Raw genomic sequence first — 17,177 nt, 5'->3', positions numbered from 1 at the left:
CTAGCTATTTCTAAAGTGATCACCCTCACAGAATGCTGCGTGTTTTGTTCTGTATTATTCATTCCAAAGCAGTTTGGTATGATACAAATGCCCTCAAATGCCCTTTGGAGGTGGTTTTGTGAGTAAAGACTCGGGGAAACTAACAAGCAGGTCAAACAACCATGATCAGATTTTTGGTCAGGAGACATGGATGAGCTAAAGTCAGGGTCATGCTTATCTAGCTTGGTGGTGCTTAGACCTGTCTGCTGAGTTTCCATAGCAAACAAGAGCTGGTGTCATCAACCTCATAGAAATCTAAGAATTTAGTTCACTTTACCTGCTAATACAGAGAAAACAGATTCAGAGATTGCCTTTTAACAAATAAAGGTAGCTGGCAAGGACAATTTCCTAGTTCACTGGTACTGAAAAAATGCTAAATAGTTTTGTTTTCTTTAAAAATACATCCTTAGAGTTACTGTACTGAATTCTTTTTAGCCTTTCATCTCCATCACAATGTATTACAAAATATATTTGGAGGACATTATGCTTTTGGAAAAATAAAGCTAGTTTGAAGAATCCTTAAAAAAATTACTTTAAAATGCCAGGCTGGTCTCACTGTGCATGCAAGTGACTCGAATTGTTTGGGATCTGTTTGCATTCTTGCATAATGCAGCTGCAATAATATGGATTTCTCCTCAGAAAGCATCTTTGAGCCCTCCTCACATGTAGAAATAGGCTGAGTTCTCTTCCTCAGCTTTCTGAGTTAGCTCCTCTTTCACCTTCTTTAAATGAGAATTTATTGGCATATTTCTTGTCAAATCATCCTCTTTGATTTAAAAATATACAGTAAATTATATGGTTCAAAATTTAGCTGCCAAGAGAAAACCATGGCAGTCTTGATGTATCTTTCTGCTTTCAAGAAAATATAACACACACAATGCCCTCAGCACCTTTGAGACTGAAACTCTTATTTCAAGAAATTTACCCCATCACTGTATTACTGTAGGTCTACAAGAGCCTACATTTTTTCACTGGAAATGTTGACTCGGCTTTAATCTTAAAACATACGGATGTCATTCTCTTTTTGCTCAGAGGCACTGATGCAACTGAAGAAAGATATTAAGTTTCTGGAGGGAGGCCAAGCTGAATAGCATCAGCATGGAGTATACAGTGCTTCCATTGACATCAGATCTGGAAGCAGATCAGATGTGAATGGGAGACCCACAGTGAGTCAGGTTTGCATGTAAACCTCCAGTGAGGCTGGATAAGCTCCAGCAGCAAATGTGATGTCAATGAAAAAACTGCACTGTATCCACTTTCAGATACTTCTGCTGCAAAATCAGATTGGTTTTAGTTCATGGATTAAAGTTCAGCCAAGCTGTGGGGATAATTTTTTTTTTTTGGATCCATCAAAATTTCATTAAAGGATTGTTAAGATATTACACAAACCAATTAAAGCTCAGAAATCCATGGTAAAGGAGGCCACTGGGCCTCTTAAAGAGGCTTTAGTTTAAAATAAGAAACAAAAAAGAAACAGAAAAAAAAAAGATACTTCGGATTGCAATACCAGTTTTACCTTTCTCCACTTAACAAATATTTATTTTCAGTATATAATTTATATCCTATTGGCAATTCCAGGTGTTTTTATCCTTTGGTTGATGGATTTATTAGTTCCTGAAATCCAGGAAGATTTTTGTCTTGGGATTAGAACAATTTTGACTGAACAAAATGTAATTCTTTCCTGAACAGCTTTCAATTATAAATATGTAAGTTATCAAGTATTCCCCTGATTTTTAAAATACATTTTCTTTTATTGTTTTCTGAAATGTATATTTCATGATTACACCAGTGCTCTTCTCCTGATTTCTGAATTCTTGCACCAAGTTTTTCAAAAAGAATAAAGCAAATGGAGAAGTCAGGAGGAAACAAAAGTAGCCTAATTCCCAATAATAAATCACCACCTTCTCTTTGCTTTGCAGCAAGCAATATGCATATCGTGTTATGTCATGTCCTGCAAACTCAAAGTACATAAATGTTACCAGATCCTCACTTCTACTGGAAAGTTACAGCTCTTACTTTTTATAACCTTGCAGTCTCAGAACTTCTTACTTACTGATTTCTTTCTGTTTCTGCTGAACAGGAGGAAAGAAATACGAATCCATTCTCATTTCAGTGAGGGGTTTTAAAGGTGCTTCTTACCCTCCCAGGAATAATTCCTGCTCTGCAGCCCCATCCTAGCACACCATGCTGAAGTCAGGCTGGGTATGAATGTCATATTGCAGAGCACCATGAGCTTGATATTTGCTTTTTTTGCGTGTGCTTTACTGTGTGTCAGTTACATAATATCAAGGCATTGCAAAAAATCTATTACATTTCATGACGTCAAGTCAAGCCCAGAATAAATTTTGTTGCCTTTGCAAGTACAATTTAAGTGTGGTTAATTTGGGTTATATTTGCAGCCAGTATGTTAGATGTGAGCAGAAGGTATAAACTCAATTGCTTGTGCCCTAGATCAGCAGTAAATGGGTGAATTCTACATTGGAGGATTATTTATCCCACTGAACCAAAATTTTAGGCTTACAAATAATCATAAGGTCAAGCACCTTATTGTGGATGTAAGACATTTGAGGCTGCAAAGTCAGATATATGGTTCTTTTCATCAAGACCACAAAGCCAACATGTCCCTTGTCCCCTCTTCTCAAGTTTCAGATATACTGTAGGTAGACCTGTACCCTTCTGTAGGTTTATTTTGACCCCAGCTCTGGGGCTGACCAGGGGTTTTGCTGTTTGATGTCTATATTGTAGCATGGTGGCAGCCTCTAAAGAATAGAGATACAGGATTTAAGGAATAATTTTGGTTTTCATATTTTTGTAGCATGCAAACTCTTCCATTAACAAACAGAGATGAATTCTGCCCTCAAGAGTAGGCATTCAATACCATATTCATTCAGCCAGTCCTTTGCTCATCCTATGGCTATGATAGAATTGACACCCACATACCTAAAATGTGCTCAAGCTTAGCCATCGACCCGGTTTTAGAGCCATGCTCATAATCTGGTACCTGAATTCTGTTGAGATCTCCAGGGAGATCTCTGTCCACTTCAGACTCTCTTTTTGAGAAACAGCATGGCTCTCTACTCCTTCCAGTTTGTGAAATGTACTCGGTTCTTCATTCCCTTCCACCTCCTCTCTTCTCTCCAACTGTTATGCATGAACCCAAGGGATTGCTCCTGACGTGCCAGTTGGATGAAGCCTTCTCTTCCCTTCCTTGCAAGGGAACCTGATAACCTCTTGTTACATGCCTTGCTGGGAAGGTTTTATGGTGCTTGAATTTCCAGGCTCTCAGCAAATGCCACACCTTTTCTTCAGTACATTTGTGAAATTCAGCCTACTGGTTTTAGAATGCAGCATAGACAGAGTCTGACACTAGAGTCTTTGTATGTGTGAACTCTCTAGGTAAATGCCAGCTTGACTCATCCCATAATTAAAACTTGTCAGAAGGAGATCCCAGTCTATGTATTTGAGCAGTGTTATTGTTCAAGGGACAAGCATAAGCCGTTCGTCTCAAGATTGAGATGGCAAGAAATGAGTGAGAAAGACGAGCAACAGATGCATTTTTGTTTTCTTTGTGCTGTGGATAAACAAAATAGAAACTGAATCCCTGAGTTGTTATTTTTGTTTGCATATGAAGAAAAGATATCAGACTTGAGTGAAAGTTTTATCTAACCAGTACGTTTCATGCACTAGCCCACTCTTTATGCACTGCAGGGTAAATGATGTCTCTCTTCAGTCATGCAGGAGCACTGTATGCAGAGAAAATGGTTACAGCTTCATGGAATCAGAGAATGACTTGGGCTGAAAGGGAACTTGATTATTAGTTCCAGCTCCCCAGCCTCCCTCTTCTCTGTACAGGAGTCATCATTCAAGTTCAAATACAGGAATAACTAACTGCTACCGATGACCACCAGAGACAGAGTTATTATTAATAAAATACAAGGATGGTTCTGCAGCTCCAAAAGCTGTCCCACATCCACAGGAATGTCTGTGGGTACATGACTCAGTCCAAAACCATGCCTTTTTTTTATCAGTTTTCCCAGGCACACCCTGGAATACCCTGTGTGGCAAAGGAATAATGCCTTGGGAGTTACATCTCCTTTCTGAGAATTAGAAATCAGGCTACCATGTACAGCCCCTGCACAAGAGGCTGATGAGTTGTGTAATAACCTTCTGGCTGTGTCAGCTTTAGGGTGGGTGTAATCTGGATTACTGGTCCTTTGATGCACAGTTATTCCCACATGGTTTTTATCCCAGAAAGTACCAGTAAATGTGTATGTAGCTTTTTTTCTTGGGTTCCTCTGAAGTAAAATATATCACAATATATCTTTCTAATATCTAAAAAACTGGCTGTTGGTTATGGCATGCACCGCAACAAGACCCCAGAGGGCGACCAGCATTCTCTCAGCCTGAAGCACACACAGTAGAAAATGCTGATGATTTAAGACAAAGGGATGGGTTCTCGTTTGGCAATCCAACAACTGCTTTATGGAACCCAGCCTCAAATAGATTCAAGGACAAGAACCAAGAATCAGACTCGGGCCGCAGGATTAAATGAGGGGGAAAAGGGGTGGGTCTGAGGGTTGAGGTCCAACAGGGACAGGGGAAAATGCTGCAGGGGAGTGGCTAAAGACTGGGAGAATGGGATAACAGGGGTGGAGCAATGCAGCAAACAGAGCAAATGGGGTTTAAGAGGAGGAGGAACATTCTAGGAAGGGGACATGAATGGTAAACTGGGGCTGAACAAGGGTGACAGTCCCCTCACACTGTCAGAACACTAGAACCCAAAAGGCACCAACACATGGCTGCAAAAGGCCAGTGGGAGGGAGGCCTTTTCCTACTCTATTCTAGAGGGGCATTTCTTCCCTTTTGCCTCTGCCCCTCCAGGGTTGAGGCATTTTGGCAATGGGCCCCTGGGCCTCCACAGTTGTCCAATTCAAATGCTCTGACCAATTTTTCTTGTCTCTCCAGTTCTTCTTCTATATCCCATCTTTCTTTCAGGGCAGTCGCTACTGGACTCCTTTTCTGAGGCTCTCAGCTAAGCTCAAAAGCCAAACAAAATACACAGAAATGTCTGAATTGGATTATCATTTTTTCTTCAGGGCTCTTGACCTACTGGCTGCCTCAATCTTAAGGGTCAATCACCACAATAATTAGCTCCTACCCTGTAACTCAATAGTGACCCTGACTGTAGACAAGCTATTCCTTGTCACCATTCTGGCAAGCCCACAAAACTGCTTTGATATTACTTGCATAAATTCTCACATTTGTGGATGCTTATGGGATCACAGGCTCAGGGTGGGAAGGCATAGGTCCTGAATTCACCTCTCACTGCAATGAACTTGGTCCATTAGAAGCAAAATTTGCTTCTTATAAATGCTTCTTATATACTCTTGATACAATGCAGTGTAAAAGTATTACCAATTGCTGTAGCCTAGGAAGTCAGAAAGCAGTTGTAAAAATAATTGAAATGCCGGTCTGCATATAATTGGTGTGTCTCCAAACAAGTGTGTTTGTCATTAAATGACCATATTTTCATGAGTGAAAGAATATTAGTATGTTAATTGATGATACTGGTAATATCATGCTCTTTTTTATACGTGAGTGGAGCACGGAGTGACCAGGTGGTTGTTTCTGGACGGAGTTCTGCGAGCACTCACAAAAATGGTTAGACTGACTGCGACACCAGTTGTTGATTCTGTTGACTTCTCCAGAAAAAAATAGGAGGAAAAAAGATGGATCCAGGCATCAGTCCCTACAAACACAGTTTAAACAATGTGATTTCACAGTTGCTTAAAAGTCACAGAGCAGCTGCGTTGAAATTGTAAAATCTGCAGTTTTATTATGCCAATGACTTTCTATTGGCCTCAGTCATAAAACAACATACTCTTCACTGAAGTTCTCTGCTAAACAAAAAACACATCCAGACTGACTAAAAATCAATTTCAGACAAGCAAAAAACAATTTTTCCTTCTTTTCTCTGGGTCCAATTGGTCCAATAATAAACAATTTTATTTTTCTTCCTCACTGCTACTCCTTCTGATAATTACCTTTTTCCCAATGGAGAATATAAAGTGTTGAGAAGTGACTATTGCTGGGAGGGATTCACAAAGAGTGCCTTGTCCTCCTGCAGGAGTAAATGGCATGCTGAAATTCTTCTAAGTTTCTCTACTACTATTTTTGCACAAATTTTAAATTTGCTGACTGCAGAAGAGGTTCTGCTGAGGAGGTTTCTCTCCAGCAGAGAAGACAAGAGAGCCCTAATCATTCACTACTGTTTGGGAATTCAGGTGACGGCTTTCAAACAAATTATTGCTTCTAGAGTAATAACTATTTTTAGCCTACATCCTCTGTGCCCATGTCTGGAGTTAGAGGGTACATTAAGGTCTAGTGTACTGTTTACTTTAGGCAGAATAAAAATAGGTTCTAAATATAGCACTAACTTGAATGCAAAATAGATGTTCTGGATAATACCTCAGGCAGTGAAACTACTATGACACTGTACTGCTTATAATGTCAGGGAAATGGAGAAAACAGCCTTTTTCATTATTTCCATGACGACAGGTAATGTTTGATTCCCATACTTCAAAATAACAAGGATACAGGTAGGAATATTGTCCTTTCCTTGGTTAAACCTGATGATCTAAATCTGATATCTTTGTGCTTTTTAACCATGATTTTCTTATACCACATGTGGGGTTTTTTTCTCCTTTGTACTCTCTGACAGCAGTGACTTGTCAAATATTTGAAGGACTGCATGAAGGGATAGATGGGGTACAAAGCCTTCTTGAGGAGTCTGTAAACATTATATTATGACCTGCATCAAATTATACTTGTATGAGATTGAGTCTGTTAATTTTGTATTTGTAATGGTATTTACCAGCCATATGACAGGATAAAAAAAAACATGGTACACTGTGGTTACGATCAGAGTATCAAATATTAAATCAGCAGGAAGCCCCAAAAGACATTCTGATTATCCATTTACATTTCTTAGATTTAATTCAGTCTGGTGTTATGCATACCCTTAGATTTAGAAAACAGTGAATATTAATCTTCTGAAAGTATAAATACAGTTGATCTCTGTGGACATTATCTAATGACTCATCTGTTGGACTATGTAGAAATTCAGTTACTATCAAATAAATTTTATTTTTGGAACAGCTACAGCTAATGCAGTCATCATGTTGACAATGTGTATCATTTAACCTTAGGGCTTTACATTAATTTTACAGTGGAACTAAAACCAGAGACCACGATCATTTAATAGACTGCCTAGGTACACAAGCCTTGAGCTGAATCTAGATTTCCATGCACTCAAAAGGACCCTGAATTGCTACTGTTCAGCTTCCAGGGTTAGTAGCCTATTCAATGGGAAGGGGCTTTTCATACATCTCAGAGATAAAATTTCAGATTGCTTGCACATTCAGTGTGATCCTCTTAAACTGTTTCTGCTTTTATATTTGGATGACAATGGCAAATGGATTACCTGATTGAAGTCAGCCAGAATTAATAAGTCTTCTGTCCACTTCCCACCTTGACTTTCCACTTCAGAACTGGCACCCAGAGTCTGAGACCACCACAAAAATCTCTGTTCTGAGACCCTTGTCACAGGCAGGTTGCTCTCCACCAAGCACCATAAACCCCTGCTGTGAAAAAAAATGCTAACAACATTTTTCTTTTTAATTACGTGATGCAAGGTGTCACATCAGTTCCCACCTCCCAGAGCTGTTGTCTCAGATATGTGAAAACATGACCATGGATACATGAATTCTCTGAAAATGAATGACTAATGTTCTTCCAAAGCCAGAGTTTCCAATACCAAAGAAGGCATTTGGGAAGAAATGCTGGTAGGGTGCACCACCATGTGTCTCCATTTGATCTCTGTCCAGATGGATAAGGAAGTGATCACAAGGAGCACAGGATGATTCCTGGAAAGCTGTGATAAATCACACGCAAAATGATTCAGAACACTCTGGTGCTTGAAATTGATGCTTCACTGAGTTGCCTTCTGGGTTCTCCGTTAGCTATGCAGGCAACCAAGGCTCTAATTTAAGTGCCCAAGCTCTCATGTATAATATTTATATTGGGCATGCAAATTCTCTTGGGCAGAAATACGAATTACAGGCAGGTTACACAGACCTCAATAAAAAGCATAAGGTTTACTGCAATCATTTTTGTTTTTAAATCTGTAAAGCTTCAAAAACATTCTGGATGTTACAAAAACTGACAGTGAAGATAACATTAAAATATTAGTTTGAGGAAAAATAATATTTTTTGGATAGGCTGGGTGTTCTGAAATTTAAAAATCTATACCAGAAATGCTGTATGATTTGCTTTCCTTAAAGCAAGAGATAGACTTGTCTGAGCCTAATCCTGCTTCATTTTCCTTTTTTCCTTCCCAAAATGTGACATTTCACATAATTAACCTCTCTTTTGTTTTTTTTTTATTTTTACTAAGCAAAGAAAAAAAGCCATCACACAGGAATGGACTGTAAAGCAGGCTGTTATCTAATGCAATCAAACACAATGCATGATTTGTGTTTTCTTTAGCTGATTTAGATCAGAGCTGCATTGCAAATTCCTCCTTGTCAGAGAAAATGTAAAGTCTGGGCAGCCCTAGAGTTCTAGCAAACCTGAACGTTGACCTTGGACATCTTTTCTTTCACTTTTTGAATGCTCATGAACTTAATTTGAGTGTAAATGTTTCAAAGATCAGTCTGAAACAATGTTTTTGAACTCAGCTGGGTCACAGGAACTTTCTCAGCACTCCATTCTAATTTGCAGTTTCACTACAATAAAAGCCCCAAATATATTGCTACTGTCTAGACATTTTATCTGAAACAAGTGTCCTTTGTAGTCTCAGAGGACTTTTCTATTTTATTTCCAGTAAATCAAAGTCTGTGAAGAGCTTTGGTTCTTATTAAGACATACCCTTCACAGTCCAGCGACTGCCAACAGAGACAAGTCATTGACAGTTCATTTACATATAAGTGATGGCTTCCATCAGGTAGCTGGCTCAAGAATACAATGGACATTTAGAGCATATCCAATATTTCTTGTTCTTTGATGAGCATCAAGTGCCAATTTATGCATAGAAACTGACTATTGGAAGGTGAAGTCTTCTCTTTGCTGACCTTACACTGCCTTTTGCAGATCTGGGGTGACATACTGTCATTCCACTGAGCACCATTTAATTCTGCCAAAGAGGTGTGTAAAGCAAGCTGGTACCAATAAATATCAGAACAACTGTAAATTTCACAGAAAACATGCCCTGGCTGCATTAATTGGCAGCACAAGTCACCAGATTTACCATAAAGAGGCCAGTAAGGTTTGGATTTAAGGGAAATGGGAGGAGATGACCCCCAGCACCTGGACCAGGCAAGGCAGAGGTGTGGGGAGTACTGTTCCCTGAGCACAGCTGGACAGACAGCTGTGGGCTGCACAGGGTTCAGCCCTTGATATGGCATTATTTATAAGGTCAAGAGTACAGCAGAAGAATTTTTAGAAAATAACAGAAATATAATAATAGAAAATTTTAGTTTATAATAAAAAATAGGAAATTACAAATATTAGAAAATATAGTAACTAAAATAGTGAAAAAGACTGGAACAAGCAACTCCTTTTAGTAGCTGGACAGAGCCAGATTATGTGTCCCAGAGCAGCATCTATTCACAAGATTGAATTTCTTCTTAAAAGAACGGAGAAAACCTGTAAAGAATCCTTCCAATGACCCTACTCTTCCCACTGAGAGGAAGAAGGCAGAAGCCATGAAACAGTACCAACTGCAGCAGTGCTTCAAGTCCTTCCCAAATTTCCCTCTGTACCCAAGTTATCCTCAAAACTGAAGCACTGGTTGTTCATATGCAACCTGTCTGTGCCTTCAAACTAACCAGCAGGAGGGTGGTTAACTGGTGACCTGCCGGGTTGTTTTTAATCTCAGAAGTGATAACTGATTGACTTCCTTCTGCCAGATGCTTAAGCATCTTGTTTTGGCAGGATGAACATGAACAGCAGGGGGATGGACAGTTGGAAACTCCTAAAGGGCATCCACTGGCAGAGGATAGACTCACATCCCTCAGCAGCACGTCTATTTTAGAGAGTTCCCATTGCCTCGCAACTCCAGGTGGGCTGGATGCTGAACCAGCTGCTGGTGTGCCTGTGTGGCAATGGGGAAAAAAAATCTCTGTGAAAACAATGTCCCTTAACAATTTTCTTGCATCAGTCATCAGCTGTGCATGCAGGAAGAAACAATTTCGTGTTGCCTGCAGTGCTCAGTACTTGCCTCCATGCTGCACAACAGACAGACCAGTTTCAGAGACTACAGAGACAGGTAGAACTGTGCCCATTGAGAAAAATTAGAGGTGCCATTTACTCTTTTAGGCCATAGATTCTGAAATATTTACTGCATTTTCACAGAAGGATGACTGTCAGAATAAAGATTTGAATAAAGATTTTCCCTTATATGTCTTAAAGGAAAAAAGACCTAAATAAAGAGACTCACTGGCTTATTATATGTTGCTCTAGGAGTTGTACATTTTCCTTATCAATTCACTGAAAGAGTTTTGATCTTTGACCCCAGGATGTACATTGCACATTGATTCACCATATCATATGCAAATGGATACATATGGGTTTTTTAAGTGCTCTAATATTTTGTAACCTGCTAGATTTTTACTTTTGTTTTTATATCCTCATTAAGAATATCTTCACCATGAAGGAGTCCTGTGTCCTGCAAAATCTCAAATATAGTATTTTTTCACCTGTAGAGGAATGTCTCTACACTGGAACTGATTTCTAAAGACTTCACCTGTTACTTTTCACACAGTGGCACCAGAAATCCTGATAAGAGAAGTGATTTTCTTCTCTCACTGAGGAAGTTGTTAATGCAGCTGGCACATGAAAATCAGCTTTCTTTGGCTTTCAACTGGAAAATGCTGTGGTAAAGAAACAATAAAAAATATTTATTAGAAGAAAAACAGAAGTTTAATAATTAGAAGCTTGATAACAAAAGTCAATAACCTTTCAAAACCAAAACCCCAAATTCTACATTATTTAGACAAGGATAATAAATTTCTTTTCCCAGCTGAGATTATTCAGAAAAATCAGGATGAGTTTTCAGGCTGTTTTCAATAAGATGAAGCTCATATTCTAAAGAAAGAAATTATTAGCTAAAGTGACAACTTGAGTTCTTTTATAGAACCAGGCTGTATTTGCAAGCAAACCTCATTTCCACTGCCCAACTAAGATGTGAAAATTTTAAGTTATTCCTAGTTTCAGTTACTGGATTCTTCCAGGTCAGTAAGTTTTCAGGCTATGTAGAACTCTTTTCCAAGTGATCAAAGAGGAACTATTGCTGTTTTGGATTGCTTTTAATTCTTTATAAAACTTTTCTTTTTCACTTTATAAACACCCTAACACATCCTTAATTTGGCCATGCTGTAACAACCAGTTTATTCTGTTTTAGCATTTGCTAACACAGTTGCTCTGTAATGTTTTTGACTGTTTTTAGAAAAAGAAAATTGAAGTCAGACATGTAAAATGCAATCCTTACAAAGAGAAAAAGAGAACATTTCAACATTTTATGAAGCAAAATAATGAAAAAAGAAGCTATTTACAACGTGGTCCTGTAACTCCAGAAGTCTCCCTATTTAATTTAATCTTGCCTGATGTTCGGTCTTACTTTAGTGTATAGTAAAGGAATGCCAGAGCTTTTGTATTTTTCTCATCCTGACCAAGTCAAGGAAGAAAAATATTGCCAGAACTTGACAAGAGGAAAGACTTATTAGTACCCAATGAGAGGGAATAAAAATGGGACCAAAAATACACCATTGTACCAGCCAGTCACCTGGCAAATGATATTAGTGTTGACACAGAAGGTCCTAAGTGCTAACCTTTTATTTTCCTCAAACTGAATGCCTTCTCTTTATGTTCCCTGGAGAAACACTCCCAAAATGCAAGTGAAAGAGGAGTGCTAGGAAGCCAGGTACAATTACATTAGGTACATAAGGTCATGTTTCACATTCTTCCTCAAGAGTAGCAAGAAAATCCATATTTTTACAATTAAAAGGTACATTCACAGTAAGAGGAGGAAGAAATACTGCTTTGTGCTTTGCATTCATAAAGCAGCCCCTTACAAACTCAGCTTGTTGCACAAAAGTGCCTCACACAGTAAATACTCACTTGAAAATAGAACCAATACCATCCAGAGCTATGTTCTTGGTATGTATTTTGGCTCACTTTAAAGTAAAATAAAATAACGTATATTTAGCTTTAAAATGGCACATATTTGGCACAGTTCTGATGAATAGGAGTTTACCACGTGGATATTACTTTCTACAGAAAATAGACTATTCAAAAGGAATAACAAGAGCAGGATGCTTTCTAATATATTCCGAAAGTAGAGAAAACAAACATGCACACAGAGGCAAACAAACAAACAAACAAAGGACTTTGTTCTGCAAATACTTTCACATGTGAGAAAACAGCATTTTGCTGCCTCCATGGCAGTGGTTATTTTTGCAGGAGGTAGGACCAATTCCTTTCTAACAGGTCTAGCATTATTGCCGTCAGACTAACAGGTAGTCAAATGACTTCCACAGATGCAAAATAACGTAAACAAAGGGGGTGGGTTTTTTGTTTGCTTCTTTGTTTTGGGTTTTTTTGTTTGTTTGGGTTTTTTTTTTGTTTTTCTTTGTTTTGTTGTTCTGTTTGTTTGTTGGGGGGGCTTCTTTGGTTTGGTTTTGTTTTTTTAACTATCTGTCATTGCTACAGCAGAGGATTCAAATGATGCACACAGACACATGCAGACTCTTGTTTCATACTTTTACCCAGTACCACCCTTTGGAGCAGGCTGGGCCAACAAGTCCCACAAATCCCATTATTTCTGGGATTGATGGTGCACTGTCAGGCAGGAGGTTTGTGCTACAGACAGACTTTGTGGCACAGTTCAAGGACTAGGCAGGAGATGTAGAGCTGAATAAGTTTTCCTTCCTGCATCACTCGTCAACACAGCCAACACCATTTTGGCGACTGTGTTACTCCTGCTGTGTCTCAATGTTAAACGTCTTCCTTATGAACCCTCTCAAAAGATTATTTGCACCTTCAACATTCTGGCTGAGCAACACAGTTCTCTGTGATGGTCTCCAGCTGGAAAATACAATTGGAATCACAGGAGAATAATTATAAAGAGTATAGAAAGAAAGAATTGCCAAGAACATTTATATTATTATTTCAAAGTCTAACTAAGCCTCTCCTCCATCAGTAGTGAAAACAAGGAGACAGGAGGAGAATAACAACAGAAGGGATAAGAAAGAGAAGCAGCTGGAAGAAATAAGCAGGAAGCCCCAGAATGGAAAGTCTCTTGGCAGGATTTATGGAAAATAGACCCATATCCATAGAGTTGAATTGTATAAAATAATCCATTACCAAATAACAATTTACATAATACACATATTTAAACAAAAGTTTAAATTATTACTATTACCTATTCTGCCCAAGTAAAAATAAAAATAAAAATAAATAGGAGCTTTTATAATTGGGAGAGCAGTCCAAAAAAAATGCATCAAGTGAAAGTGATTTCTTCCTCTGCAGGGTACACTTAGTCTCTTCAGATTTTGTGCATGGAGACTCTCCCATCAAAACTCCCCTTGCTGGATACTGTCCTGGTGACTTCTCAATGTCTCATCAGCACTGGGGTGTGTCAGAAGTGGGGCTGGTTAGTAGGAAGCCACAGGAAGCAACAGCAGAAACATTTCATTAAAAAATCCAAAACTGACAAGAACGAACATGTTGCTAAATCAACAAAATAAATGACCACTCAAAATATTCCAAATTACTCCTCAAGGTAATTATAAAACAAATAAAGAAAAATCTGCCATAAACCAGCTCTCCCAGATAAATCCATGGTACCTAAAAACTGACTTGTAATGTCCACACACAGCTGTACAAGTACACTGCTCAGCACAGGCAGCCACTCAACAATGGTGACACATTTTGATGGGCTCCTGATGCCGAGTATTCTTGTAGGCAAAAAATTTAGGAAAGTCTAAAACAGATCATTAATTATTTTGAAGTGGCCATTTCTGTGACCCTTTGTTGCTTTTGCTAAATGCCTTCAGCACACTTCATGGCTGCAGTGGGGCAAGGTAACATCGCCTTGGTCACCTGCCTCATTTGCCTTATCTTGAAAGTTTGGATAATAATATTTTGCAAAAGTTAATTAACTACAATTTTTTTAAAATAAATATTATGTCATTTGTGTTGAAAGTGCAGCAGCAAATGCACATATTGCATTTGGCAGCATCAGAGGTATAGCAACCTATGGATGCTACCTTAACCTGAATAAAGACATAATTGTATGACTTTGTCACACAGTCAGCTGCAAACTTAACTGAAACTTACAACCACAGAGAAAAGACAAAGAAATACTGATGATTTGTAAACAAAAGCATTTTTAGGTAGAAACAGGAATAAAGGTATTCAACTTTCAAATAGCCAGCCACTAAAAACTGCTGAGATTGAATGTGAAATCAAGTAAGACCTGGAACAATGGAAGGTAAAGCAAACAGGATCAGTTGGAATCCTTTCATGAGAAGGAAGCTTAGTTGTAGGCTAAGATCTTTAGTGATACTTGAGATTCCTGGTTAAGTCTTGTTAACAAGAATGAACCATATTTGCTGCTTTTCAATTTTAAGGCATTATGTACAATACAGAAGCATAAGTCACCTTGTCTGTTTAGAAGGATGCTGTTGCATCTGTTTACTGGCCTTAGACATTAAAAGGAAAGTTGTGGTCATTAAAAAGGACAATGAAGACAGTTTTGAACTACTGGTATTCCTGTAACTATTTAGGATCACAGTTGCTTTTTTTTTAAATAAAAAATAATTTCTTGTTTGTTAGAGGATTTTTGGTTTTTTGTTCTTTCCTTTTTTACTTCAGCTCTTTGCAGAAGCTATGAAGATATTAAAACAGTCTCAGTCCTACACTGGCTCAAGGAGGCAGCAATATTGTAATGTAAGTTTCTATTGCAAAAGATTCATTAAAAGCAAAGATGACAGCTTGACTTTCAGCTCACAGGCAGAGTTACAGGGCTGGCATCTAAAGAAAATATAATAGTATTCTTACTGGATATGGAATTCTCTGAGATAATAAATACGGAAAACTGTACTGACATTTTCGGTCAGTCTCCTGAATTTAACCAGATACTTTGCTGTTTCACAACCTTGGCTGCAATTTACAGCAATATGGCAGATTTCCCATATCACCACACTGGCAACGCTAAACAATGTGAAATGCAGAGGAATGTGAGCATTCCAAACTAGAATTCCAAAGAATTCTAGTACAAAAGCAGCGGTGGGGGAACAATAGAAATCTTAGACTTTTTGTCTGCTTATGATAGCTGAATTTGGGGTTGAGAACCATGAGGGTCAGGGAAAGGATGCCAGCCCATGGAGACACAGACTGACCTCGACTTGAGACCAGCACCAATGACCAAAAGTTCAGGAATGTTGTCTGCCTCCAGAGAAGATATATTTCAATACCTTCAGCATGTCATTTAAATTCAGTAAATCCAATGGACAGCACTTGGAGAAAGACAACTGAGCCTCTGAATGCTCCTGAGAGAGAAATACAATAATTTTAGAGGAAATTGCTTAATACTATAAACAAATTTCAGAGTCACAAAGTTTGAATAGATGCATTGTTAAATGTATGTTTCATATAACAATGTAAGTTAGTCATTGGGATCTTCCTAAAATATATCATGGGATCTTCCTAAAATATGATTCCCTTAACAGGAATTTGTGTACCAGCTCTCTCGCTGTACAGTTTCCCCAAAGAGTTCAGTAATTACCAGATATATAATATTGCACTGTGATCTAACAGCCTGGAAAAGCTGATGTCTCAAGTAGTCCATTATGATTTTAAATCCAGAAGCACAAAATCAGAAAGAATGCAATTTTAAAGCACGTAGAAGTGAAAAAAAATCAATAAACAATAAAAGATAAACTATACTGAAAGCTAAGTTACAAACTTGAAAATAGTTTATTCTATTTTCTTTATATATAATAGGAAACCGCATCATGTCTCTGTTAGGACTTTCCAGATTTAGCTACAGTGTTATGTATGCTGATATGGGATTATGCTCTGTGCATTATGACTGGTTACATATTTCTCAAAACTTAATCCACTCTGAAATTTATTAAGCAGTAAAACTAAAATTCTATTAACCTTAATGGGATTTACACAAGGGAAATTCACACTTAATATGGATGCAACACTGGCACTTAAGACTGTTGCCATGAGAAAAAAAAAGAGACAGGCTTAGTGTAGTTAAAGCAAAGCTATCACATTTTCTATTTATGTAGTCCTTCACAAGGGTATTCCTCTGTGTTTTAAGGAGAGAGAAGAAAGAACCACAGCCTGGGGTATTTAAGCTCCTCAGATGCCAAGTGAAATAACTGCATTTGCCAATAAAGGGTGGTTTTTACTGCTGTGGGACTAATAAACATTGGTAGGAGGATGGGAAGGCATTATCTTTGGTTTTCTTCTGGGTCCTGAAAGTGCTCTGCTCACATTTCCTATGGTATAATTCTGTACCACAGCACTGCTGTTCAAACATGTTCCCTGTATTATAATACACATGGAATGGAACGGATACAAATGCACATTCTCCTGTACCAGCCATTCCTCAAAACCCAAACTAAGTAAAACTCTTCATATTTTTCTCAAGGGAATATTGATCTTTACATTTTCCAGGGTAAAATAAATGGTGGAGCAGCCTCTAAGTCATCTAGTGGGAGATGACTGACTTGATTTTGAAAGGCTGAATATTATCTGAGTATGTGATCCTGAATTCAGTTTTCCAAGAAGAAATTTATCAGACAAATGCAAGCTTGCTGAAGAGATGAGATTTCAATGGCAAAGAACAGGAGAGTCCTGAGTTTTGTTCAAAGGGGATCATTTAATGATGGGTGCATCACAATGAGGGCTGCAAAGAGAAACATGGGGTCACTGAAACTTGATGCCTTACCTGATGTGAAGGAGGAATGGCATTTAGACACAGCCAGGAGTCACAGCAGGATCAGGAGAACATTTTGTCCTCCAGGTACAACTGTAAGGCTCCCCTCAATTTTCAAGCTGCC

At 38.3% G+C, this 17,177-nt stretch overlaps 1 long non-coding RNA gene across 1 annotated transcript in view; it reads left to right on the top strand.

Annotated features, from left to right (window-relative positions):
• Positions 1–6,509: 6,509 nt before the first annotated feature.
• Positions 6,510–17,177, top strand: part of LOC131578953 (uncharacterized) — a 21,894-nt gene continuing 11,226 nt past the window's right edge. Inside the window, exon 1 of the long non-coding RNA XR_009277611.1 lies at positions 6,510–6,638. This is a non-coding gene — a long non-coding RNA (uncharacterized LOC131578953). The remainder of the gene's footprint in view (positions 6,639–17,177) is intronic.

Source organism: Poecile atricapillus, chromosome 4, assembly GCF_030490865.1.
Source record: "Poecile atricapillus isolate bPoeAtr1 chromosome 4, bPoeAtr1.hap1, whole genome shotgun sequence".
Classification (NCBI taxonomy): domain Eukaryota; kingdom Metazoa; phylum Chordata; class Aves; order Passeriformes; family Paridae; genus Poecile; species Poecile atricapillus.
Note: the sequence above shows the minus strand (reverse complement) of the source record. Positions and strands in the feature narration are given on the sequence as shown.